The sequence below is a fragment of the Rhea pennata genome, chromosome 18, assembly GCF_028389875.1.
Source record: "Rhea pennata isolate bPtePen1 chromosome 18, bPtePen1.pri, whole genome shotgun sequence".
NCBI classification, from domain to species: domain Eukaryota; kingdom Metazoa; phylum Chordata; class Aves; order Rheiformes; family Rheidae; genus Rhea; species Rhea pennata.
This window is the reverse complement of record NC_084680.1, coordinates 13,636,346-13,662,417: the sequence shown is the minus strand read 5'-3', so window position 1 is coordinate 13,662,417 and position 26,072 is coordinate 13,636,346. Positions and strand designations below refer to the sequence as shown.

Sequence of the window (26,072 nt, the reverse complement as noted above, 5' to 3'; positions counted from 1 at the left end):
AGAGCACTTGGGAGGTGGGTATCATAGGTGACTCTCAGTCTGACATCTTCAACCAGCCCTCAAACACCCAATTGCAAAGGTCTTTCCTTTCCATATGCAACAAACCTAGAACAAACTCATGAAAGCACTCCAAGGATACGTTGGCATGAACCCTAGCCTCCACATCATTTCTTCAGTGCTCTCAAAGATCATGTTGCAAATTCCAGCCCAGGCAGTCCAAGTGAACTAAAGCAACTCCAAAGTTTGGAGAGTAACAGGGTAAGTGAAGTCAGACTCAGCTTTCAGTGTGTCCACAACTAAAATGCAGGCTCATACAGGGGAAAAACCTTTCAGAGCAAGACTTCACATACAGCAACTAAAGCACTGCTAAAGGAAGGGTGTTGGGGACTGGGAGTTTCTGTAACAGCTAATGACCACTTTTGGTTTTTATTGCAGCAAGTGAGATAACAGAATAACTGCATTGCTAGACAGACCCAAGAACATGCCAGCATTTGCCTGCTGAATCAGTAAGCATACTAAGCTGAGTTTCCCCTTCATATTCTGTTTTCCATCTTGCCTCAGAACTGGTAATGACTGCGTCAGACACCCTTTGCCAGCCATACACTAATTACAGATCTGCAACCAACCCTGATGCTTCTTCAAACCACAAGATGATAAAATTAGATTATTACTCACATTACCCTTTCTGCACACAATCATCAGAGAGATGCAACAGTATCTCCCCATTTTATTTTCTAAGAAACGACTTCAAGACCCAGAGAGTGAGATAGTGAGTCATGTTCAGAGGTTGCTTCATCAGTTTTTATTTAATCGGAGTTAACAGTGAGAAAAGCTGTTCTATTTGCAGAGATACCTAAAAAATGAACACACACTGCAGCACTGCCTTCTGCAAGAACATCCATGCAAACCTCAGGGTGTAAGTAAATCCAAATCGCTGATCTACATTTTGAAACCAAAGGGGCTGCAGGGTAAACTGTAGGCACTACAATCACAAGGTGGGAGTCCCTCTGTACTGCACATCCTTGAACTGCCATTTCAATTGGAAATACCCAGCAAGCGGTCACATAGATACTGGGCAGAGGATTAGTACTATAGCAATCCCTAGACAGACACTCACCTGTGGAGCTCATATGTTTTGGAGTAAGTCCAGAGCTTAACTGGGTCAGACCAGAGGTTCATCTAGCCAGTGCCCTGTCTCCATCAGTGGCCAGAGGCAGATGCTTAGGGCAGAATTTAAAGTTAGGCTGCTGTGTTAGGTATAACCCAGTTGGGCATTTCCCACATATGCATTAGAGCATTCCCCATTTCCTAAAGCCTTGCAAAAAACACAGTCCTGCTGAAAACACTCCCCTTGCAGTCTGTTGTGTATATTCCTGATGAGCACAGTTATCTTTCCAGGCCATCCCAGGCATCACAGATATTTTGCAGACCTGCCTGATTATGCTTATATTATGTTACTAGTTTTACATGGCTTAGAAGGCATTAATAAATAATGAACTGATGTTGTTGGCTTGTTATATATATAAACAGCATGTGTCCAGAATGGTTACCAGCACATCAGTGGAAGTTACCATAGATAATTACATGCTATAATTAAGAGCAATCTATTGCTCTGCTGGACTTTGTAACAGTATGTAATAAAAGATTAACCACTTATTAAAATAGCTACAAGTATTTCATTAACCTTTATGCATCATTTCTAATGGAGTTTGTCTACAGTGCAGTCACTGCAGTGACTAAGTGGGCTAAGTGACAGAAGTACTGGGTAGGCGTTAAGCAGCACTGCTCTCGCACCACGTGCAGTGCAGCTGCTGTGACAACCACATTGTTAGTGCTTCATCTCAAGTATTTACCCAGCTCCTTGGGCTGGGTTCCTGGCCCTCGTGAAGCTCCACACTGTTGCAGCACTACACTCAGTAGGACACACAGAACTGGTTTAAAGCTGAAGTCAGAGCTACAGCTCCTGTGAGAACGCATTCAGAGCTGATTCTTCCCCTTGGAGCCCTGCATGACACATCTCTGGCAGAGTCAGGCCACTCCCTGTGAAGTGCTGATTCCCAGTGCTGGCATCCCAAACTGTATTTCTCTGGCTGTCTTCCTGCACACTGCTAAGACATTTTGCCTATGCATAGTGGTCATTCCCAATCATTCCCTAGTGACCATTCGAACTCTTGCCCCTTGGTTTCCTTCCCATAATAGAACTTGAATAGATCTATTTTCCAGAAGGGAGTTCTGCAAAGAGCTCTGGATGTCTGTGCTCACCTTCATTATATGCGAGTGTGTCAGGCATGCTGGGAACATATCCATATTGTACTGTGCCATTTGTACCTGGGGAGTTCATTCCACTTAGTGTGCTCATCCTCTGTTATCAGCTGGATCTGGATTTACACAAACACATGCAAACTCAGGGAAAATCTTTTCTTTGAGCACATGGTATTAGCTCTGCTGATTACTCCTAGCAGTACTTATCACTGGATAAGAGGGGCTTTCAGAACTGAAGTACTTCAATGGCTGTGTTTCCTTCATGGAAGCTAGGGTGCTTCTAGAACACCCTGCTACTTAAAGCTCTCTCTGCCCATGGCAGCCTATCCTAAGCCTGCAGAAATTAAATCAACTTGGAAAGGGTTTGCCACTGAAAAGTTGTTTGGGGGCATGCTTTTTAAGTGCATAAAATACTCCTTGCTGAAAGCCATCAAGAGAGTATGCTTGAGTTACAGAGTTTGGAGACAGCAGGAAACAGCTTTTCACTCCAAAGGATGGGAAAGCCTCTTTAGTTCTCCTCCCCTCCTATGCAAATGGTTTCCTTTAATTTGGCTAGTCTTAGGACATATCTTCTCCATCAGATGAAAGTGTGCCCTGTTTTCCAGTTTCCTACTCAACCTTTCTTTGGGCAGGAGTCTCTCTGAATTCATCCTTAGCTTGTCGGACTCTGTTGCTTTTAAATCCTAGCATTACACCCTGTTTGGTTCCCCAGGCCTTGGAAAAATGCATCTGAGATACTGCTTAGGCTGCAAGCCCTCCTTTATCCTCATTTTAGTGGGATCTATCCACACTTAGGAGACCTTGTCCTGCGTTTGATCTGAAAGATACGTGACACGTAGAAATATCATACTTTGAAACATTCATGCAGCAGTTCTATAGCCTCAGCCAGAGCTGAACATGGATAGATTCCAGCAAAGCCATTTCTATGCCAAGGTGCAGTTCCTGCCTGTCAACATCTTTTTCTTCTGAAGGTTAGAACTTGTCTGATATATCAAGGCTAGATGAAGAAGTATTTTGCTAAGGAGAAGTTCCTGCCTCTTACAATAGCCAGCAGCAGCTGTTTCAGGGAAAAATGCAAAAAGTGCTGCCCACAGTACAAGTTGTTTTCAGAGCAATTTGTGCTCTGAAGCAGCAAGGTTTAGATATTCATTTTAGAGTGATGTGGTGTTTATAAACCCATTATCACATGTGACTAATGAGACAGTCCAGAGAGATATGTTCAAGATCTTTTTCACACTGATGAGGTTTTGACCCAGACAATAATTTGAGACACTGAATTCCAGGTATGAATTGTATAAAAAAAGACTCTCTTTTTTGTCAGTCTTAGGATTCCCACTTTGCAGTGCATGGTCTCTCTGCAAGACTTGTGGTTACAGTAGTGGAAATTGCCCTAGTGCTGAAACAGTGAAACATTAAGTAAGATATGGCAGGTAACAATGATTCTTTAAAGCTTTCCTTTGGTGTATGTCTCTTTTGGGACTGGAAAATGAGTTTTTCACTGTAGGCTTTGTATACAGGGTGTGGAACACATGGAAAGCAGTGAACTGTTTTCTGGAGAATAAGAACCTATCAGTTATGTTATATAAAAACCCCTATTACATATGTGCTGTGCACAATTTGACAAAATCTCCATGTTTCACTAAATTGTCCTTGCCCTTGCCACATCCTACTTGCTACTTGCAAATGCAGAAAGCTCTCTTCTGCTTTTCAAAGATCTAAAGAAAACAAGTCTCAGAAGAGAGCATTCCTGCCCAAGGTGGGATCCAAAGCTATACACTTGACTCACTTAATAAAGGGTGTCCCTGAACTAGCTGTTTACAGGATGAGTGAAATATTTTTCACCCTTTGTTCCTCACAGTTCTTGGCACCTCCACAAACTATGAAAAGCTGAAAAATCTGCAGCTTGCCAAGAACTGTTAACATGCAAACTTAATTTTTCCTATGCAGTCTGGCAGTCACATGTTTCAAACGCCATCACATCTGATCTTGAGCAACACCTGAACTTTTTCATGTAAAATGGTGTGGAGCTGGGGGCTCTGTGTATGTGCTGTACAAGTCTCCTTTGCCCTTTTGTAATGTCAAGATCAACTGGATGCTGCAGCCCAACCCAGTCTATTGCTTATTCCCTCCTCCACAAGCATACATTAAACAAAAACCCAAATCTTTGGCTGTTTTCACCCCTCCAACCCATTTTCCAATTCATATCATCCACTGAAATAATCATGGATATTTCAGTTGTAAGTATCTGAAACAGCTGTTGTGATTTCCTACTGCTAGAGCTAGTTTTGGAAGCAAGCAAGCAGGGAAACTGCCTAGGGTTCAAAGTCCTAGGCAGGGCTCACTAGCCTGATTTAGGTAATAGTCAAAGCTACACTGCATGTGAGTGGAAAGGAGGAGTCCGTCCCTTGACCTCTGCCTGGGGTCCCTCAGGAGTGTAGCAGCCCTTCTGCCTGCTGCTTTCACTCCTAGGTAGTTTTTCCGGTGCTGCAAAGTGGTCTCCCTTGACAATTCGATTTTCTTCCTAATGTTGAAGTTCTTTGGATGTCTTTAGCATTGTTGAAGGTAAGTGCAGCTTCCCACAGAGCAGGACACACTACTGTAGAAGTGTGTATGCTAATCCAGCTATCAGACCCCAGTTTTTAGAAGTGCTGAGCACCCACTACTCCTATTACAGGTAGTAAGTGCTTCATGTTCCCTGAAACCACAAGTCCTAGCCCGCACAGGACCTGGAAGTACAGCTCCCTATGTGCCCATTACTGATGCCAAATCTACTGTCTTCCCAAGTATTCCAGCACTCTCAGCTGGTGTAAATTAGCTATATCCCACTGGATATAGCTATATCCCACTGGAGTCAGCTGGACTACAAAGACTCACACTGGCACTCTGACCCCAGCCACCACTTTGCCAAGGGCACTTTGGAATTGTTTCATGACTGCCCACTGTCTGGCTCTTATTAGTGCTTCAAATATATAAAATGCTTCACAGAAGTTTAGATGAGATATTGCTTGAGGGGAATGGGGGTTATTAAGAACTCAGACTAGGCAAGCAACTGAGTGATGTACAGACCTTGTCCCATACCTCAAAACACAGCACCAGCTATTTCATGTCATATTCCTATCCAAATCCCCCAAACCAGCCTTGATGGACTTAACAGTAGTTGTGGACCCCAGCTGCATGTCCTGTAAAAATCTCCTGGACACCACCACAGTCTGTTCTGGTTGGACCTCTGGAATGGCTTCAGCATTTCTCAGACAGTATCCTATCAAATTACCAAAAGTATTTTCAAAGAGGTGTTTGGTTGCCTAAATTTTGTTTGAGTTAATAAAAAGTGACATATTTGGAAAGAAAGCAAAGCACATGTGTTCCTGGAAAGGAAAAAAAGGCCAGTCAACAAAAATGTGACCAAGTGGAGGAATAGCTTTGAAACATCTTCAATCAGAGAATGAGGGAAGAACACAAGAGGAGGAATGGGGAGGGAAGAAAAAGGCTTTCTGCAGATCTCAGGCCATCCTCAATGTCCTCCACTCTCTGCCTTCTCTTAGAGCTCCCTATTTTTATACAAATAAATGTAACTGCCAGATGAGACCAGCACCTGAACTGAGAGCTGGTGCACTTGAAGCAATAGCTGGGCTCTCCACAGCAGCATGGAGAGCTGTGCTTCCTCATGAACACGTATTGCTCAAGAAGAAGAGTCAGTCTCCAAAGCTGGTATTCTGGCATCTTTCAGCAGCACTGAAGAAAGGTGGTGGCAAGAGAAGAGGACTATTTTATTTTACTTTTAAGAGCCAGAGACCACAATTCAATTTTGTGTTTCTTTCTCAGGTGAGGCATATGTTTGTAGCTTAGATCTAACTAAATGCTAAATACCCCAGCAACTGCACAGAAAAATCATAATTTAATTACTTGTGAGAAATATTTTTAAGTTTTCTAGTTCATTCTGAGAGAAACAAATGAGACCACAAAGACTTGCTCCTTTGGTGGTTTTTTGTAACAGGAAATGGTAAAAACACATTTATGTCTGTAGGAACTTCCGCTGGTTCTGCTCTTGGCACTAATGGAACATTAGGAAGCTGCCTGAAATGGGCACAAAACCTTTCTTCTGGCAGGAAGCCAGTTCCGTTAACTTTCTGTCTCCTACTGAAGTTAATGCGAATCCCTGAAAGGCTGCCTGCCACTTTGCTGAAATAGGAAAATAAAGGTTTGGGTCCTACAGGTTTGCACTTTTAATTTAGACACACAAGGGAATTAAAGGAGGAAAAGTAATGGCCTTATTTCCTTTTCTAAGCCCTGCTTCACACAACACAATGCAGACAATTTCAGTCCAGAACCAGAGTAAGAGAGTCTGATCCTAGACCAAACCTGTCCATACACAGGAACTCTGCAGTTACGGGCAGCCTTCCTCCAAATTCACATTAAAAAGCAGACAAAGCCTGTGGCAGCAAAATGAAATCTGACCTCACTGGAAATTCTGGCCTTTGGCAACCCACACAAGGTTACATTAATGTGTCTGCATCCCAGCCTTGAACATCGCTGCGTGAAGTCCCAGCCTTTACCATAGGGCCAGTGCTCTGCAGGTGGGGCTCAGCTGCGTGCATGAGTAGGGTCTGCTCCACACTGAGCTTCCCTGACTTCTCTGAAGAAGCCCATTGCTGACTGCTGCTGAAATGTTTTCTGCCTGTCACTGCACTGCCCCTTACTATATAGAGCTTTATAAAGTATTACAATGCCACTGGAAAGGATCAGAGCTGCTCAAGCACATGTCATGGGACCTACCCTGCAAAGAATACGCAGGGATTATGCTCTAGAATCCAAACTCTGTGCTCTTGGGGGAAGAAAGATCTAGACATCCTCCTGCTGAGACCAGGGTGCATGCAGCGTGGCAGAGCAATAGAGATGTCCCTGGATGGTCGTTCTCAGCAACTGTGAAGTATGTATCTCACTCACACATATCTTTCTAATTTGGGAAAGCAGATTTTTCCATCCTCCCCTAACCTTCCAAGTTCAAAAATGTTAACAAACGCTACAGTTCAGGGGTATGAACAAGGCTGTCCTGATAATGTGTCTCTCTAGATTCTTGTCATGCTGCCCTAGTGATATTCAATGTAATAATGAAGGCAGCAGGGAAGGAGGAACAGAGAAAATAGCAAACAACCTGGAAATAATGTGGAGTTGCCATGAAGAGTCACAGATTCGCTTACTGGAATTTAGAGCAGTTTGATTTTTTCTCTGAAGTCCTGCTTGTTGTAGAAGCCAGTACGTAGAAGCAGAACCACTCAACAGGGCTTCAACACTGCGGGAGCAACTCAAGTATAGATGAAAAAGTCTGTCCAGGCACTTTGTCAGCTCAAAGATGCTCTTCACCTACAAGATCCAAATGGAATGAGAGGGTACAAACAGCCCGAGGACTGACTTCACCCCACAGCCTTGAGACTTCCCTATTTAACTCGGGTTTATCTTAGCACTAAAAATGCAAGGATGACCTCTCCTTCCCAACTGTCCCTGGACAGCACCTGGGCTGCCAGTCAATCACAGAAGAGATCAAGGGTCAGGAGTGCAGAGTGAAAAAATAGTTTCCTCCAAATTGCCTGTAGAACCTCAGGAGATTATTGCAGCTGGAAGTGAAAGATGGGAAAGTGAGAGGGGATAAAGCAAAAGAGAGGCGGAGGATCTGGTCATAGTCAGAGAGAAGGGCCAGGAACAGGACAACTCCATCCCTCAGCTCTGGCCTTGCTCCTCAGTCTCTCACAGCTATTGTCACACACCTGCCCTCACTGCCCACCACCAGCACAGGGCAGGGCCCACACCACCCCCTGGTAACCCAGCCTTGCACTCTCCATTGCTCCTCAGCAAACATGCTGTGTGGGTTTGCACTGAAAAATTCATAGCTGCTATAAAAAACACCTGCCTGTCATATGACAAGCCATGAAACAAGGCATGTGGAAAAGGTACGTTGTGCCAGATCTGCAGCCCGAGGTGCAGGATCCTTAGTCATCACATGCCCCAGGACAAACTGGGAACTTTAGGAAAGGGTCTGGAGGAGAGAGCTAGGGCAGAAAGACTGAGTGCTGCTTTTTTAGGAAACACATAAAAGATAATTTACCAAGATGACCAGTAAAAGGAAGCCAGAGATTTAGGAGTGACTGATTTTCTCATTTCCTATTGTAAAACAAGTGATGGGATCAGAATCTTCCTCCAAAATTATGACAATTTGGTAAAATTAATCCAAAGACAAACCGATCTTAAACTGGAAGTTAATCACAGAGGCGAAACCAGAGCGGGCTTCCAAAGAGGCTTTCATCTTAGCTTTAGACATGCTGTAGCCTTGGAGCTGAGAGTGTGACATGGGGAAGCATATATGGCCAGGGAGGCAAGGGTTAAAATGCAGAGCCACATTTTCCCAAAGATAAGCACTCTTGCAGGCCCATCTTCAAAGAAATTAAATTCTGGAAGGTGAGTAGCACTCTGATAGTGGACATCCCTCTGTTCCCTTGGGGAGAACTTCTGTCACTCTGTTTTGGGTGACATTTTAATATGACAGTTGTGATGTACAACATACAAAAGCAATGTACATGAGGTATTTTAGGTGTAACAAATATGAGGAGTGGAACAGCAGATCTCGCTGCTATTAAGCCTACTGGGTTTAACAGCATCTTCAATCTTAGGGTATTCTGATGAGAACTGAACTGGGACCAACACGGCCTCCAGGCTTTTCTGTTTCTCCAAAACTTCAAGTTAGCTTGAAGTCAGCTTTTGTTTTCTGCAGACTTATCTCATGGACTATAATGATATGCCCTTGATCAAAGAACTTATTTCATCAGGTCAAGGTGGCTAAACATCAGTGCTAATGAGTTCAAAGGAGTGAGTAAGGGCCTTTTTCTGGTTTCTACAGAGCTCTGTAGATCTAATTTTATTGATCTGAGAGATGATTATTTTATCTTGGCGTTTGTTTTGTATTCTTCATAACAGACATAATGTTTAATTCAATTTAATTAAAGACATTGGAATTTTAGTTTCCTGTCAGTTTCCATAACTCATTTTGATGGGAACCCATTGGATTTAATGGGAAACCTATTAAGTGAACATATTGCGATCTTTAATGAACTTGATGTGTGAGTATGTGGGGAACCACCTAAAGGTAATTAAAACCTATCAAGACCACTAGGGAATAAAGAGAAATAAAGTTAGTCTTGTTTAAGACAGTTAGTATAGACAACTATCTGAGAACAAATTAAATGATCCTTGATGAAGAAAAGCTGTGTAGGTGGCTACCCCCAGAAAATACAGGCCACATAAATAAAGGTTTCTTTAGAAAAACAGCAGCTATGGTAATCTATTTGTTTCTATTGCAAGTGAGGCTTTTAAAGGCAAGTTCAGCCTTTTCCTTCCTATTGTGTAACTCATTGACTTTTGCTAACTCTCCGGTTCTCCAGGTCTGGGACAGAACTGCACAGCACGTCCTTCTGATGCTTCTGGGCCTGTAGATCCAGACAGAGAATTGTTTCAGAAGGATCTTCTGGAAGACATTATGCCCTGATTGTACACACACACAGTTCTCACTATGTGTTCAGGGTAGCAGGAGAGCTTACAGGAGGCTAACAGCAAGTACCGAAATGGTAATACCTCAAAGGATAAACTCCAGGCATGCAGGGAAGAGAGCTGTGTTTCACCCTTGTTCCAGGGACACAAATGCAATGCAGATTTTCCTTGAGCCTAGTTCTGCCCCACTGAAATGCTGCCTGGTGCTAGGGACTTGCTCTCATGGCCATGAAAGGTCAGTGACACACAGACATCAGCTTCTCAGCAGGCTCAGAAGTCACCCACAAATCACTGAGAAATGCCTCTAAATCACAAGAAATCCTAATGTTTGCTGACCATGAGACAGCTAAGGGGTCTCTCGCTCCATTGTCAGTGACCTGCTCTGCATGCCTCTGGTGCAGAAAACAGGGTGCATAATTAGCTGGCGGGTGACATCCACTAAATATCATTCTTGAACACATTTGCTCCAGTCCCTTTTCACCAGCCTTAACAGCAAGGCTGCCTCCCCATCCACTGGCAAAGGCTTTCGCCAAGATTTTAGAATTCAACAATGAAACAGGCCTGCAACTAAAACATTTATCTGGCAGTTTTCCCTCTTTAAGTCAAAGTGTTATGTTGGCACACTGTACTGTGGGTGGCGATTTGCCAGAGAAAAGCATGTGTTGGAAAACCTTGCTCAACATTATAGCAATCTCGTGCTCACAAGCCTCATACAACATGAAGATGAGGCAGCCAGGAGGGCTAGCAGCCGTCCCCCCTCTTCCCAGCGCAGGCATGAAGCAAAGTTCCATGGTGGCCCAAAGGAACTGATACACAAGGTGCTGCTGGACACGTTTGCACACCACACGTTGAGTTTGAGGAAGAATCTTAAATGTTTGCACAGTGACTACTACTAACATATGTCAGCTGGTCAGCAGAAGGAAGCTTTGCAGAGGATAGCAAGTAAAAGGCATTATTTTATGTTCTGGAAACACTTCCCTGTGGGTGCTCAAGTTTCTCTGGGACCAGCCAAAGTGCTGGACAGTTCTGGTGGGCTTTTTATATGAGGTAGATAATGCTCACTGAAGCAGAAAGACAGACTACAGAGGCTTGCCTGTAATAGAGAAAAACATATTGAAGAGGCAGCAGTAACTTAATATGCAAGAGAGGCCTGAGTTCAGAAATCAGTTGCATCATTCCTTTAGAAACACTTTCAAGCCATGGAGCAAGAGCTGAGCCTCTAAGTGCGTGCACTGGGTGTTGCATTCCTGCCAAATTCCTTTTTAGGGGAGCCAAGGAAGGAGTCAGGACAGAAACAAGAGGATGAAATGAAAGTATTGCAGAGCCAGTCAACATCAGGACACTTTTTCCTCTATGCACAGCTGACCAGGTATCTGGCTCAAGAACAGCACCTTCAGAACATAGCCCTTGGACAGCTCTGACCGTTCTGGGTTTCCTGTACCCTGTGCTGATGGAGAGATGTGGCAGAAGATGCACTCAGCAGGACAGAGCCTGAAGCCACAGGTCATGCTCAGCTCCAGTGGCACTGTCCCTCATGCATACACAGCCAAGCACACCGACTAGGATGTTTCTCTGCCCATCCTGTGAAAGTGCAGCCTCTTGGGGCTTCTAAGAGGCAGTTCTCTCAGACACTAGAAGTCTGCTCCTGAAAGCAGGCTCTAACCCAGTTGCAACATATGAGGCTTGTGCTGGGGGTCACTGGCTCAGATGAAGGCCTCTGCCTCTTCAGACAGGATGGTCAGAGCAAGCCCTCTGACCGCTGAGCTGCGGGGTAGTGACAGCAGCCCTGGAAATGGAGGTGTCACCAGAAACTGTATGGTCAGACCACAGGGAAGACCATGTAGATAACAAGGCACCTTTTCTTCTAAAACAATTATCTACAAAGTTGTTATCATAAATTCCAGCTAAGTTAGACAGAAAACATCCCCCCATGAAATAAGTAAGCATTACTTGTGCTTTTTCATCATTACAACCATCCATAGTCCAAGGTCTTTAGACATATCCCTACTCTGCCTTCCCATTTCACTTCCCTCCTTCTCTCTTCTCCATTCCCACAACAACCTCCAGGCCAGATGCTCATCAGGTAAGTGGCACAATGGCTCCCAGCAGACAATGGCAAACTGCACCTTCTCTGTGTAACTTGACTTTTCTCTCTCAGCCATAAGGAGGGACAAATAATCTTTTTAAGTCAATCTATTCGATATGAAATCGTGCAATATCTCCAGAATCTGTTTAAAACCATTGCCTGGTTATTGTTCTGCTAGGGGCAGAATTAAGGCTGTGACCACTATGTAAATTGTGGGTATACTCCCATTTGAGAAGTGTAGCTTTAACATAGTTTTCATGGTTTGGATTTTGATTTCCCATTACATTTTAAAAATTAAAGCAACATGCATTCATTCCTTTAATATGTTCATGCAGCTGTAACATTACTGTTTGAAGCTGCTTTGAATTGTCTGGGTATAAAAGATACAACACAGATAAATGTTTGTGATTCTTGCCACAGTTTCACAAACAGATGCAGTATTACAAACTTTTCAGCTAAGTGCAGCCAAGCTCCTAGTAGTGGTATAGCTACAGGAAATGAACAGTCTAACCTGTTATCACAAGTGTGGTTAGAGTAAAAGCAGTTGCATTTCTATTTAATGAGGTTTCCAGGTAAAGACATTCTGGGTTTTCTAGGATCTTCATCTTGCTCTATCTAAAACTACCAACAGAACAGATACCACACAGGAAATAGCACTGCTGGGCAGCTAACATTCCTGCAGCAGCTCTCCTGAGTTGCACAGAGCAAATACTGGAATCTAGCACACCTCAGTGGAAGTCAGTAGAAGAGCCCCCTTATCAGGGCTCCCAAGCTTGATGCAGCTCCAGCTCCAGCTATGAAGCAACACGAGCCTTTCAGACTTACAGATACTGGGAGAAGGCAATCACACTGGAGGAAAGAGTTAGAAAATAAAACTGCAGTGCAGTAAGTACTCAAAATGACTGCCTAAACAGGGGAACACCTCACTTCCCCTCAAAAAAAAAAAAAAAAAAAAAAAAAAAAAAAAAAGGTGTGAAGAGCAGAAGGAAGAAAGCATGTGGCTTTGATTAATACCTCAACTATTTATTAATTAACTTTTATAATTCTATCTGCCCTGCCTCACCAATGTCAGGACCTGCTACACTTTGGTATGTCTCACAATACAGCTCTGTAAGTTTTCTTAAGAAAAAAAAAGATAATACATTAATATTTTGCACATGCCAGTAATGCAAGCCATCCTTCAAAATATTCCCCTCTTGACAGAAGTGTCTGCAGTGTACATGCCTGAAAACCTCCTGAGAATCTTAGCCTGCTTTCTATTTACCCATTATTTGAACTGTAGAAGGAGTTGGGAAAAAAATCCTTTGCAAGCAAACTGCAGAAAATGAAAGGATTTTTTTTCTCCCTTTCTTTTGCTGCATATTCTAGTTTGAGATTTCTGACCTTCAGAAGAAAACACAAATTCCACCAACAGAAGGTTCTCAGTACATAAATACTTCTATGGGGGAACACCAGTCCATTCCCCTTTCCTCTTTCCCCAAATCACCAGTAAAAGCTTTAATTATCTCTTCTTACCACCCTTACAAGCCATTTAACCCTTTTCTTACACCTTGGGCAAGCTCAGTAACTAATCTGCCATTACTTTGTACCTGTGGTTTCAAGAGATAAATGATTTTGTGGGCTTCCAGTGACACAGATCAGAGAGGCAGACACACAACAGAAGTTGAGGTAGTAGGTGAGAACTGGAGGGTTTTTACATTTTCACTTTTATTTTGTAGGTGTCTGTTCAGCCCAGCTGCCACTAATGCAGGTCATGAGCAGAACTTCAAAGTCTTAGCAGAAGTGAACTGATAGCACGGAACATGTGGCCTAATTTCATATTCATTGTCCTGATCTACCTTATCTAAACATTAAAGTTGTCCTTGGATAGATTTATTTGGTCAGTGTGGAATGTACTCACTAAACCTGACAGAACAGTTTCAAACCTGTCACAGCCCTTACAGTGGGTACCAAACCCACTATTTCTATCTGTCTGCAGACCTAGACCTAGACCAGATCCACACTGAGTCCCTGCTCTCCCAAGACACACAGCTTTCCTGCACCAATATAACACATGAAACGTACCTGTATATCACATTAGCACTGTGATAGACTATTTTCATCCTGAACCTCACACTTACTCCTGGCTCTAAATTGTTCTTTATAAAGAGGTCTGCAGGGACCTTGTTATTTTTATTGCTGTAATAAGGCAGCTCTACAGGAGAGAAAGAAAGTGTTTAGAAAGATAGCAAAGGCCCTGAGGCTGCCTGAATGTCAGGGAGGGCCTGTTGCAGAGGTCAAGCAACTTGGGCTCTTGCCTTGGTAAGCACTAATCAGCCTGGCTTCCAAAATGGGCACCAGGCAATAAAATACAAAGGGTGAAGCTGTCCAACTCAAGAATTAACCTTCAACAGGTTTCCTGACCAAGAAAGAAGGTAGAGCAGAGATTTACCACCTCCTTGGAAGGTGCTTTAGAGTGATGCTCCTCCTCTAATCTTCAGGGAATAAGCACCTTCAACAGCCATAAACTGAGGAGACAGCTTCACAGAAAGAAATTACCAGCAGCACATTCATGTATTTCAAGCATAGGTTTATGTAATTCAAAGCATAGGTTCATCAGGCAGGTAACAGGTGATGAATGGAGTTACCTAAGCCTGCACAGCAGGCACTAATGCTCTGCAGTCCTGCTTGAGCACGTATGGAGCCAACGCTGCCAGCTGGCAGAGCTGGCTGGAGCACCTTTCCCCATTTGTTCCAGAGGCTCTGCCCAGGGAACTTTTGGGGGCACTCCTAGGAGCTTGTGAATCTGTCAGGATGATTCTTCTGTCACTTCTAAATGACAGCCAGTTTCATCTCAGCTTTTCCCTTGCAGATCCCATCAGAGTTTGTATAGAATGGAAGAGGCCTTCTGCCAAGTAGGTACATAAATTCCTAGGTACAGCAGAGCCTCAGAGCATGCTGACAGGTCTCTTTAATAAGTGAAAGGGTTTTCTAGAAGGTTAGATGATTTTGTAAAGAACATACCACAGAAGGCTTTCTCTTCACTTACACTTTAGGTGGTATGAAGACTCTATCATTGTGGTGGTAGATATGTTCCCAGGGGATTTAGTGGGCAAATCTATGCTGCTGGCCGAGCAAACAAAGACGTATCACCAGATTTATCTGTAAAGATTCTAACAGAACAGGTTGTCAAGAAAGATAGTTAGGCAAGTGTCTTGGTGGACATAGAGGAGATGAAATAACATACTGACATGTGAGAATTACCAATCCATAGACCAAACCAGCGCTCTAGCTGAAATAGGTATTGATCCTGTTTGTCTTATTGTCTAAATTGAAAGCAAGTCCTCCAACATGCATGCTAAAAGGTCATGGCCTAGGTTTCATTTCCAAATCATGCAGTAGTAGCACAGAGAAGGATAATGTTAAAGGTACAGTAAGTGTTAGAGAATTCTAGGGTTATAGCTGAAGCAAAAACAAACATCAAACACACTGGGTAATAAAAGCTATGTCCACCCTTGCTGCAGCCGGTCTTGCTGAGTAGAGATGCTTAGAATGGTTTTAACTGAATGACTAAAATCAGAAAATGCTGTTTCATCAAGAACAGAAGTACTCCCTGGAAACATGGACAGTACAACAAAGCTTGCAATAGGAATATTTCTAAACAATTTGTTCCTATCTTCTGAAGTCAATATCCCTGTATACTTTAATGTTATGTATCATCTTTGACACTTTGAAATTATTGCACTGAAATGCTTCAATAGTAAAGAAATGTTTTAATAATGATTTTTTTGCAGCTGAAATATTTCATATATTTTGCTCAATGCATTATTTCAATATTTTGTTTTTTATCACAATTTGGGACCAAAAACAAATTCTGAAATATCAGAATTTCTCGGGGGACTTATATTTTGTTTTCCAACCAAAGTTACTGTTGAGAAACTAAAGAGTTAGTGTCTTGGGAGGTGATACAGTGCTGCAGCAGCATCTCAGAAATGAGACTACACTGTACTAATAGATGAGGCTGTTGTATGATGCTAATATGGAAACTAGAGCTCCAGCAAACTGTTCAGCTCCCCAGTGAACAACTGAGCTCAGTATCTCACAACTGTTTGCTTTATAAGCTCCCTTGTTGTTGCCATGAGGCCAAACAGACATATTCAGTTCCCTCAGCATTGCTGCAAGACTGAATACTCCTTCCAGGTTCCCTCTTGGCATAGAGAATTTGCCAGTTTGATCCAAGAGTGAAAGTAGCTTTTCTTGTCTCAATCTCACTGCTTTCAGCAAAGTGGCAACTTGTTTTTCCCAGCATATTGTGACTGAAAGAGTGAGCTGTCTGCTACATACCTGTGCAACTCAGAAAGGCTTGGCCTGGAAGATTACCAGTCACCATTATCTCAGAGTTCCTTTTAAGATCTTACAAGGCAGTGATTGATATGCCCATTGCAATGGGTTTGACTAATATTTCATTACCTATCCCCACTGAAAACGTTGTTTGATTTAGGTTCAAAGAGCTCATTACATAGGGCTTTTTTTTTCCCAGACAGGGAAAAAAAATCAAATGCTGAATAAAAATGTATCAAATGCTGAGCTAATTACAACTTGCCAAGGTTTGGTTGGTGTATGACTGTATCTGAGATTTTGCTCATTACCGGTTGTATAATACAATTTCTACTTCATGGTTAATTAGTACCCAAAAAATAACCTAAGGAATTTGCACAAGCCTAGTTGGAGGACAAGAAATAAATCACTGAGAATTAGGTCTACGGAAAATCCCTGGTGAAGGCTTTTTCACTATTGATGTAAAACACTCAGAGGTTTAATTTGCAAAATGGACGGACGTTTTAGGAGAAGTATAGGAGCTTCTGTGCTGTATTAAAGGTTTCAGCAGGTCTCCAAACAGCACCTAATTCAGGCCTTGGGAATTATGCTTTTCATGGACTTGGCAGAAGTACTTAAGTGACATTCAGCCTGTGTGAATATGGCTGCTTTCTACAGCAGCTGCACTTTGTTTCCAAGACTCCTCTGCTTTTGATGGTTCATTTCAAGTATCTGAGGCTGATTTAGAGAAATATCACTTAAACACTGCCATAGATACCTCTTCCTTCCACCACCACAATATTCATCCTGAGACAGTGGAAAATGTCCTAGATCCTTTGAAGTCAAGAGAGAACTATGATAAACCTGTGAAGGATCTGCTCCCTCACAGCTAACCAGGCTCCCTCAGGTTATCTCTAGCCAAGCAAATCGCCTTCCCGGGTGTGCAATGTGCTGAGAAGTAATTGTCTTTCTCCTAAAAAGCTTCATGTTGTCTAGTATTATGCACCACTGCAGGAAGAGAATATACTAAAAAGATGCCAGGTCAATTCTGAGGCAGAAGTGTAACAATCAGATAGGTTTTACTATGTATATGTGTGGGTTTTGTTTGCTCTCCAGATCTGTTGAGCAATCCTGAACTTTGAACTGAATTTCAAAAGGAATTGCACTGTATTTATTTCTTCTAAACTCATTCATTCATCCTTACTTTCTGCCCTTTTCCATTCATATGTTTCTGCCCCGTGAAACATGTCTGTCCAAAGGAGAGAAGAAGATTCACATCATATGTGAAATACACTCTCTGTGAGGCTCTTCCAGCAGCTCAGCAAGAATACAGGCAGTTGGGATGTACTAAAACCAATGACTGTCCCAGACTATATAAAGAGAAGTCAGATACCAGTAACCAAACATGTAAAAATGTATTGGTCTCTCTGGATCTGTTTGCCATCATATTACAGCCTAGAAGTGGTTTCCAATACAGTTTGTCTGTATTGGAATACTTCCTTATTCATCGTTCTTCCCAAATCTAATGTGATCTGCAAACTAGGAAATCTTGCTTTCTATGTTCTCAGCCAAGTCTTTCATACACTGTAACTATCAGAAAGACCAGGATCCGTCAGTGCAGTCTCCTACAGTACATGCTCCTTTATTAAATTGTCTTTCATCTTGAAAGGCTTCTATTTATGCCTCCTTTCCCCACTCTGCTCCTGTCCTCTGGCCAATTTTCAATCAGTGAGCCAATTCTTCCCCTTTCCAACTCCCCACCTTTAGACATTAACCTCCGACGCGGGACCCTGTCAAACACCGTCTGAAGATCCAAGCCTCTTCTGACTGCTGCTTAGCCTCTTGTCTATGCTGACAGGAGTGTATGTTCTAAAAAAAGAAATTTCCAAAAGTTAGCGAGGCAGAAAAGGTCCTTTCCGGAAACCACACTGGCTATCTTTGGTCAAGCTGTGCGTTTCTCAACAGGCCACCTTTCATCTATTAAAACATTTTCTAAGACTTGTCTTCACCTGAAGGGAAACGAACTTCCCTGCAAGACCCTGGTGCACATCTGGGTCGTTCCTTAAATAATGGTGGGAGGCTGGCCGCCTTCCACCTTTGAGGAATCTCCTGCAAAACACTTCAGCTCTGTGAAGTGCCTGTGAAAACCTTTCCAATTTAGACCCACAGTTCCTTTAACCTCTCTAATAAGAGAGCCATAGAGTAGAGGGTTTGGTTCCAACCATCCACTTCACACCCTCCAGCTCCCTGAAAGCTTCATTTTCTGTGCTCACTTTTCCTTTGAGGAATAAAGTCTGGTTTCCACCTTTCTACTTACCACTTTGGTCCAGGTAGCTCTTCTCTGACTCAGGTGTATTCTCTCTGTCAGTAGAGAAGCCCGATATTTCTACTTGCCCCTTAATGCTTCTCTACTCCACAACCAACAGATTAAAAGAAAATTAGGTTCCATCTTTGCAGACAACCCTTTTTTTCCTGCTGACATGCAAACTCCGCCAGCCTGTTCTCACCCTGCTCAGCTCCAATGCCAAAATGTCCCCAATTACCAAAGAATCCCATATATTCTGCTATGCGTATGATCACTCCTACACCATTATCTTGCAGCTCAATTCATAGCCTCTGCCTAGAAGTGGCAGTAAACCTGTCTCTATACGCCACTTTACATCCACATTGAGTCTCCCTGGTCTCCAGAGGAGTGTCTCAGCTCACAGTCCTCTTTCTGTTATGCCATTCATAGAGATGTGTGTGCACAAACAACAGCTTCTTCCCTTCCTTGCATACCAGATGAGGAGATGAATATCTTGTGATGCTTACATAGCCACATAAACTGGTATTTTCCCAGGCCACTATGTTGTTTTGCATGATTAGAAAGTGCTGACTTAAACACATTCAAATGACTGCATGGGCTAGTTACAGTGCACTGTGTGGGCACTGTCATAATTTTTATCTTCTATGTATCTGCATTGCCCTGGACAAAGGTACTAGGTCTTTAAAATGGAAAAGAGCAAGATCAAAATTTATCTTGGGCTAAAGAAGTCCTTGGTTTTGAGTCATTGTTGGGGCCTAGCAGGGAGAAAGAAAAAGATGAGCTCCAAATAATTTATATATTCAGTGCAAAGAGTGAATTCCTCACAGATTGCCTAGTTTATCCACTAACCTCACAGCAATGTGAGGGGAAATTAAATTGTTCTGCTCTGCCTGCCCTACTCAAATGCTCTTCACACTAGGTAAGTCCAGCCAACTCTTCACTTCAACTTGAACAGTTTCCTTGTCCTGGTTTTTTTCCATCCGAAGCAGTGATAGTTCCTCGCCAGAAACCTTTCCGATCTCCTGCATAAGGAGTGGTAAAAGAGCAGTTCTCCCAGCAACTGGTGGAGCAGAGTGGTAAGAACAGTGCTGCCTGGCACTGGCAGACATACCAGCCTTACACTGCAGTCTACTGCGAGCAACAGCTACCTGGGGAAAAAGCAGATGGGGCTCTGGGGTCTCCTGAATTCCTCAGAGTGTTAGTGTCCCCCAGCCCCAGTTGCCTCCACCGCTCTGAGGTATGGTTATGGGTGGGTTCATTCTGTTTGTAAGAAGTAGGTCAGGCCTCTCACAGGTGCTCGTGTGACTACCTCTCACGGTCTTGACAAGAACTCCCAGCAAAAGTGGGAGGAAGGCAATTCTCCTTTCCCAAGTGGCAAGGGAGACGGCACTGCACGGGCAGCGCATGGTGCAGCCAGGAACAGAAATAAAAGCACTTTTCTCCTGGCCCAGCTTTCTAGCTGTAAGGGCATCTGTCACCTTCCAGCTCCAGACACTTATTGGAGCAAACTCTCTCCCTTGCCTCTGGACTGCACTGCCCCCTCCTCGACCCCAAAGATAGCCAAGGTCACATTTGCTGAGTTACAGGCACCAAAGAAGCTCTGTGTGTTTCAGACAAGCCAGGGGGAGCTTGACAAGACAGAGTCAGTCTGTGTTATCACAACTAATGCAGCTCATTAGAATTTTTTAAACTCTGAAAGCAAATGAATATCTAATGAGATTTCCCCCCAGGTGTAATTAGCAATAAGCTTTACATTGCTCTAAAAATACTCTCCAATTTTTTGAAAACTAAATGCAGATAACTGGAAGCTCTAGTTACACTTAATGAACTGAACAAAGCACATAGAAAACTAAGAATATTTTAATTATGTTTATTTAGCCTTCAGCAAAGGATCCAAGACATTTTCACAGTCATCAAATTAATTCCAAAATGCTTCTATGTAAGTTGCCCAGCTAGCAGTGTCCATGTTGATCATGAGCAGTGTACTATTTCCTGATCGGACAGTCAATTTACTAAACAATGCATTATTCAAAGAAATGAAGCCATCTCTTTACCAAGCCTTCCCTCCCTATCTTTCCTCTCATGGCCTGCTTAGCATATAAAAAGAATTTATCAACTCAAGAAGAAACACTGCAGTTCTAGTTAGTGAAAACAATTACGATTAGCTTTCTCTCGTTTTCTCTAAAACTCTCAAGAATTGCTGAAAGTAGCTATTGACTTACACATGCACTTCAATCAATTGATAAGTTGACTTCATATCACTGAATATGCCAAATGACTGACTTATTTTGGCAACTATTAAATCATCAAGATAGCAGCAAAATACTCTGTCACTGTTTCTCTGCTTTTGGTGATTCCTGTCAGGCTTCGAGACGTAGCATAACACGGCCTCTGTTGCGAGTGCCGTTTTCCACCAGCTGCCTCAAAGCAGCCTCTGCCCATGGCTGATGCCAACACCTAACACTAACAACCACAGACACAACGGAAACATGGCAAAGAATCCACGCTGCAGGACGGAGAGACAGGGCCAAGTCCTGCAGCCTCTCACACGCTGCTCCCACGGGGCTGCCCGGAACGTCTCAGTGCAGCATCTGCAGAGATGCACGCGCTGCGGGGGACGGGAGCTGCACAGCTTCCTGCTCTACCTCAGCTGGAAGGGACAGTTTGGGAGTACCACATGCCAGTTAATTTTCAAGATCAAGCCATTAATCACCATGTTGTCTGGACAAATCCTTCCCTCTAAGTCAGGCAAGGGGAGCATTCCTGGGCATGCTCTCTAGGGCCATACCGACACAAAGCAGCTGAACATCATTGCAGGGCAGAAGTGCCGAGGAAAAGCAGGGACTCCTGTCTCTCTTCCTGAAGCGTGGGAAATTTTTTAAATTCAACATTGTTCATTAGAAGGAGAAGCAAGCAGAGTAAGATAAGCAGAGTTTGGGGCAAAGAAGTTAATTCACACAACAGCAGCTGTGATGAGACTTTTCCTGTGGATTGTCCATACTCTTTCATCTACATTTCCTATTAGAAAATTAAAAATTCCAGTAACTCAGTCCCTCGGACATCCCCCCACACACTTCTGTCACTAGAAAACAGGAGTGTTTCTTCCTGTCATACAGCACTTTCACAGCTTATTTCGCTTGTGCCTGAATAAGCATGAAAGATCAGGCGACAACAATGGACCACAGCAACTCTCCCATCCGCTTCTGCTGACTGTGCTCCAAGAGCGACCCTTCGAGTCCAAGCGCGGGCAGAGAGCAGCCTTGCTGCGTTTCTTCACATGACTCCAGGCAGTCAGATCCCATTGATGTCCCTTCTGTCTCCATGCCCAGCTTGCCAGCTTCCTCTGAAGCACTGCAAAGGCGAGTTAATTAATTCTGACCATTCTTAATAGTCTTCTAGGTCAGAAATTGGTGATTCAGCTTCATTAATTTGATTTCTAACATTTCATCCTTTGCACTCTTTGCCCGATTAGCTTCTTGAAGTTTAGTTTGAGTAAATGGGATGAGCAAGGCAGAAACTTCCAAAGAGATCTTCCTCATTGGCATTTAGAGGACAAGCCACAGAGCAAAACTCTTGGACTGCAGCTGGGTGCTGTAGGGGGTTAACTCAAATTTGCAAACTTCTTGATGGCAGGGATAGTGGGGCCAGGCTGCAGTCTGAGTCACTTTGCAGAGAAAGTATTGATTCTCCTTCCACTCAGAGAGACCTAAATCAGGAAAAGCTCCATTGATGGGAACGGTGCAAACTGCACCAGAGTTAAGACTAGCACAGGAGGAAGATAAGACCAAAGAATATTTGGGAAAAAGAAAAAGAACAATTAATTTTCCTGATAGCATTTTTTTTAAATAAAGGCTGCCATTGATTTGTAGGCATATGTAAGCAGAGATTATATGTACTGAAAAGTACTCTATTCTCTGAGGCATCTGTCCATGCAGTGTCAGGAAAACAAAGCAAATTATGTCAGCCACCCTCTCTAGGGGAATAAGAACTCTTTGAATCACTGAGTACTGTTCTTTGATTTTACATAATTTTAGACAGGTCATTGTGATACAACCCCCTAAAAAGTGAACTACAGATGGAGGAAGTGAATGTATTATATATATTATACTTAGTATTTGAGGTGGGAGGTGGTTTAAATACCACCCAAGAAACTTTTCCAAGCAAGCCAAAGATCATTATAGCTACATTTCTAGTTTTCATATGAGAATACGGTTCATGTCTGGCATGTTCATGTTTGTCTCTCTGTGATAAAGAGTCTTTATTCTATCCCACTCTACAGCATATCAGCCCTTCTTCCAATGGGAGATTGAACCTGCTTCTTCCTTGGTAGGATACTAACCCTTCTTCCCATTGAATAAAAGCTTTAGTATGCTTAATGCATGCCTACAAATCAATGTTGTACTCAAACAAGTCACTACTTCAGCTGGCGGGAGGGGAAGGGGGCGGGAACAGTACCAGTCATATCCACAAAGTAGCATCTAATCTGGTGGTGCTAAGCAAAAGAGAAGGGTAGAAGAGAAGGCATGAGAAGGTTGGAGGAAAACAACAAAATGTTCCTCGGGGTCCAGGCAGCTTCTACCTTTTGTCTTCATACAAGTTACTGAGGAACATCTTCTGATAGCTAAATTTACCCAAAAATTCATTGTGAACCTCAGACTAAGCCATGGCTTTTCAGCTAAGTTTGAATCAGACAGTTTCATGTGGTTTGACATAAAACCACGAGGCAATACGAGTTTGGGGATATTCTATCAAACCAAAGCTGACATTTATCATGGTAGAGAAATGTGAAAGCACGCTGGTCCCACCTGGCTTGTGGGTTTTGCTTGAAACACATGACACAGCTCTAGCTACAAAAGGAAACAGATTTCTGCAGCCAAAGGAAATCTTGGGGTGAAATATTTTCTAGGAAATGAGTTGAAACATACAGATGTACAACCAGAGCAGCACAACCTCAGAGAGAAAACAAACCCACAGCTGTGGCTTGCAAATAAACCTGCCCTCTCGGCAGTGCAGCTTTTCACATCGCAGGAGCCAATGAAAAAGTGCTTGAGTGTTCTCACTGCTCAGACATGTGCAACCTGGACCCTTTGCTGGGCTTATTGTTCCCTTGCAAAAGGCCCATTTACAGCAAGCCCAGCAAGCCTGAGAGGGGACGGAGGACAATGGCAATCTCTCCCATTCAGCAGCAGAGGCCTAGGAAATATTTGCTACTCCAGGAGAGCAGCAGAGGCGCCTTTTGAAAGCTCCCTTTGCTAGGAGCTGAGTGACAGCTGAATCACAGTGCTGCTTTCCAAGAGCCAGACCTCAGTAGCACTGCCAAGAGTGGCCCGTTGTATTCAGAGCCCCGACACAGCTGCAGTTACTGGGAGGTCCTGCCATTGTCCTCCCCCAGCAAAAAGATGTTTCTGTCCCCCCTTTATAGACCTCCATTGCTGCCCAGTACAGGCAGGCTGAATGAAAATGTCAGCAGCAAGCATCGAGCAGATGTGAAGGGACTGTGCTCCCTGACCTGGATTCACCCATCACGTGGGTTAGTGCTGCTAGATGGAGAACTGCTTTGTAAGGCAACTTCAGGGGGAAGGGATGATGCCATTTTGAACAGTCAGCACGAATCTGGGGCACAGATCTGACTAACTCAGGAACGATGCTTCAAGGGAGGCAAGGAGAGAAATTCTTCCAGGAGGCAACCAGGCACAGATCAGCAACATAAGCCTCTCGCAGGATCTGTGCACCCAGAGAATACTAGAAACCTCTCCCATCCATTCTCACTATTTCAATTTCCCCATGCTGCAAGCTGGTCACAGATGACTGAATACTCTGCTTTTGAAGGGAGGCTTCCAAAATCCAATCTTTATAAAAATGAAACTTAGAAAAAGTAAAAGCTTTAGAAAGTATTAATAATATAGCACCTCCAGGAGGGAAACAGTCTGTGCTATCACTCAGTCTGCACAACAGTAAAATGAATTTATTCAAAAAAAAAGTGGAAGTAACTAGTATAATTTCACAGTCCAAAATAATTAAGGTATAGAATAAAATAGAACTGAGTGACCTGTGAGAGAAAAATGTCATACATGTTCAAAACAAAAGTTAAGCAAATTTTGTCCCTATTATGTTTGTGACACTTCTGTAATGAATTCTAAACAAATTGCATTTCATTAGCCAAGTGCTCTTCTTGAGATCTTAAATATTAACTCAAAGTGAATCCAACTGATTATACAAAAATTCAAAATCTACCCTGTCTCAATACATACACTGCCCCATCAGGAAACACACACACCACCACGTGACTTATGTGACTACCCACTGCTACAGCTAACATATGGACACAGAGTTTCAGCATCCGAAGAAAGGACCAAACGATACGACTGATGGCTGGGCAAGGAAAGGAAAGGAAAGAAAGGGGAAAAGACTTGGGAGGTCTGTCAACAGGGCACACAGTGTGGTCCAGAGGGGATTTTACTTCATTTGGGAAAAAAACAGGACACTTACCGAAGGGGCCGTGCTCCTGGGGATGGTACAGGCGACCAGCTGCCTTACACTATCAGCCAGATCAGAGACAATTCTGCATCCAAGGGGTGGATGTGAGCCAGGTGTATTAAATGACTACAGAGATACCTAAGATATAAGGACGGTAATCTCTCATCAGGTTTGAAATGCAGATGAGGAGCTGCAGAAAGGGCAGCAACACAAATATCTTGGAGCTGAGAAAAGCTGACTTTGAAGAGAAATGAGACAAAGCTGAAGGAAATTGGCTGAGATTCAGTAAAGCCAGAGAAATGAACAATGGAAAGGGTTTAATGCAGTCAGAAAATAATTACATTAAAATAATTCTACTTTACAACATTTTTTGCATCATCAGGATCTTTTTTCAAGTTCTTGCTCAATCAGTGGCAGAAACCAACAGTTTCACAAGGAAACAGTCCTGAAAGAAATATCATGTGCCAGCATACAAAGGCAAAGGATCTGCAGATTAGTCTCAGACAAGAAAAAAAGCACCATAGTGAGGCAAAGCAGGTACTGTGGTGTGAAAGCAGGTGTTACCAGGACTGCAGGAAAGCTTCATGGAAGTTTCTACCTGCCACTTCGAGTGCTGTCAGGTGTGTAGGCAGAAGAAATAGCCACTCCATTCAAAGAACTCCTGGGTAGAAGGTCAGCGCTGTGAGTGACAGAATAAAAGTAGAGGGACAGAGCAACTTCTTACCCACACTTCAAACCTAACTAAGTGCCAGCACAGACAGCACAATGGGGCCATTGAAACCAGAGAGCGATAATGGGAGAGGAGGCGGCACCATACAGTTTAAAACCAAAGCAGATACTTCCCAGAACTCACTCCCAGAGGCATTACAAACTGAAGGGAAAAACAAGAGGGTAAAAATAGATTCAACTCTGATCCGCAGTAATTGCACAACAGGGATAATAGAGATCTCAGAGGTGGAGATAATAAAGTGGCAGAGTTTTAAAAGTTAAAACTGTGAGCACCAAGGATTAAAGCAGAAGGTGATGAATCTGGAAACTAGCATCTTTATAGGCTGCTTCAGCTCTAGGCTGGTTGGACCCTTTCTCAAATAGTCCCAAGAATCGGTCCTC

The 26,072-nt window shown here is 43.2% G+C and overlaps 1 protein-coding gene across 1 annotated transcript in view; it reads right to left on the bottom strand.

The window, feature by feature from the left end:
- The window catches only part of NEK6 (NIMA related kinase 6), a 143,761-nt gene extending 118,768 nt beyond the window's left edge, over positions 1-24,993 (bottom strand). The window contains exon 1 of the mRNA XM_062591089.1: positions 24,975-24,993. The gene's annotated coding sequence lies outside the window, so the exon portion shown is untranslated. The remainder of the gene's footprint in view (positions 1-24,974) is intronic.
- Between the last annotated feature and the right edge of the window lie 1,079 nt (positions 24,994-26,072).